Source organism: Cheilinus undulatus, linkage group 2 (genome assembly GCF_018320785.1).
Source record: "Cheilinus undulatus linkage group 2, ASM1832078v1, whole genome shotgun sequence".
In the NCBI taxonomy this organism is placed as follows: domain Eukaryota; kingdom Metazoa; phylum Chordata; class Actinopteri; order Labriformes; family Labridae; genus Cheilinus; species Cheilinus undulatus.
In genome coordinates, this window is record NC_054866.1 from 37638511 (window position 1) to 37640996 (window position 2486).

The following is a 2486-nucleotide window of genomic DNA, read 5'->3' on the forward strand; positions in this document are numbered from 1 at the left end:
AATTGCCCGTTATTCAGGCATGGAGATGCCTCTCACCCCACCACTGTATTAATCTTCAACACAAATGCACCATGCCAAGTCCTTTACTGGATTTGTTTTTACTTCATAATCAGGGAAAATTTAAATTATATAGTATCAGGTTATTTAGCACAAAAAAAAAGAAAAGAAAAAGGAGACCGTTAAATGAATATCCTTAAAGAGGAAACAGAAAAATCATGTTTTTTCACATTCATATAGATGAGTTTTTGAATGTTATATTATTTCACAGCGAGACTAAATCTAAAAATAAGAGTAAAAGCAAAAATTTTCTTAAAAAAATGACTTTCTTGAAAAATGAGTATGTGGCCATGCAATTATGTGAGAAGAGAGCGGGAAAGACGTGGATGTTCATCTAAACATTTGTCTGTAAATACACAGTCACACATTAAGAATACATTTTTGTGTAGAGCATAACCTTGATTCAAAAGCATTCTGAGAGTTTCATTTATTAGTTTGGTGCATCTATTTGCACGTTATAAAACAAATAAGAACAATACTAGATAATAAAAGAAGAGGCGAGGGAGGTTAGAGGAATTAATGATCTCTTTAAAGGCCATTTGAATGATGACGAGGTAGATGCTGAGTCAAATTGTTACGGTTGTCTTTTCTGAAAAGAGGAGCAGATGAGTTGCAACTTTTAGCAAATTTAATCCATCTCAAAAAGTTTTGGCTGTGTACAACATGGAAACATTGTGAGGAAAAAACACAAATGGAATATATTCAAGATATAATGCTATTTTTCTGTGAGCTGATCAGGTTCCAGGTTTGGGGGGGAGGGGGTTAAATCGAGTTAGAATTTTATACAAACTTTTTATTTAATTTGACGCCAGGATCTGATTCACGTTATGAGTGATCTTCCTGTTTGTGATTCTTAGAGTTCTCATAAATCATAAAGACAGTCTTTATCTTAAAAACTAGCCAACTTTTGCTGTACATTTTTATCATCCATCCATCCATGACATTAAAAAGAACTGACACATGGGATCTAAAGGGTCAATTTATTCTACAGCCAACAGATTTTTAATTTAGAATTTGAAATCAAAAATTTTTAAAAAAAGCTGCTTCGCAATTACTGTTTAAAAAATAGTACAACAAAATATAGGGAAAAATGTGGCCTTGGTCTTTTCAGACAGTTGAATTTGGTAAAAAAAAAAAAAAAAAAAATTACCTTTTTCATTTTTTGTTTTCCAAAAACTATTTTTAAAAAAGAACTGTTTGTTTTTGCACGATAGAATTTATTTGTTTTGTTTTTTTGTGTTTGTTTTTTGTTTTGTTTTTTTTTGTCTTCTGACCAAAAAGGAAGATCAAAGAGAGAATATTGGTCAGTCTTCTCTTTCACACATAGGAGGGAAGAAAAGGATGTTACATCGCCACTGTTATATTCTGTGATATTCCTTTTTCAGAAGGCAAAAACAATCCAGTTAAATTCTCTTGAATTTGGATATATAGAGTTGATGTTAATTATATCAAAAAAGGCATGGATTTACGTTTTTATAACATAGAGCAATATGGCACCCATCCTTTTTCCATCTTAAATAAATCTTTAAATAAGATTCCATTGCAGCACCGTTTTGTCCTGACACTCACAGAGTGGCTGTGGGCCACTGTCACTTTAATCTTGACTTTCTTTTTAAAATATGTTTGTTTAAATTGAAAAGAGTAAAAAACCCACTTTAGATATTCAAAATGTCTCACAACAACGCAGTCTGATTTTTTCATGTCAGTGGTTTTCCTCCTTCTTTACAGATAATGTTTCTAAACGGAGTCAGTGTTTGGAGCCATTATGTGGAGAATACTGACCCCTAGCGTCAGACAGGGAGAACCCACAGGAAGCTCCTCTAATTAAAGCACTAGAAACAATGAATAGAAGTGAACATCTGTGAACAGCCTTTGTATCTCTGTTTTAAAAAGTGCTATATAAATTAAGTTATTAAAGTAATTTAGGCTGATCAAATATAGGAAATTAAGATTTCCCTCTAAGATGCAGACACATGTCTTATTGTTGAAACAAAGTTTCTTCCCAAGGATGTGGTTGTTTTCATTCATGCTGAGTAAAGTCGACCGTATTGTTTCCTTGTAATTATCTTGGAAATAAACAGCCTGATGACATAAGGGTTAAAAATCATATTTTGTGACTCTCTGAGGTGGCTAATAGCAGTCCTCTGTCTCTTTCTACCAGCTGATGACGACGCTGATGCTGGACAGTAAATTAGTAAAGATCACAGAGGTTGTTGGCACCGTGTCATTAATGCGACTCCAGCCCTCCTCGGCCCCCGGCGCTCTGCATACCTTTCCGGGCTAGGCAGAGCCGGGGAGGCCCGTCTCTCTCTCTCTCTCTGTAAGAGCAGCGGTGGGTGTGAGCTTTGAACTGTATTTAAGCACCGGCTCATCACTCACTGTTCACCTCCGATCAACCAGAGTTTCACTTTCAACCACTGCAAGGCAGC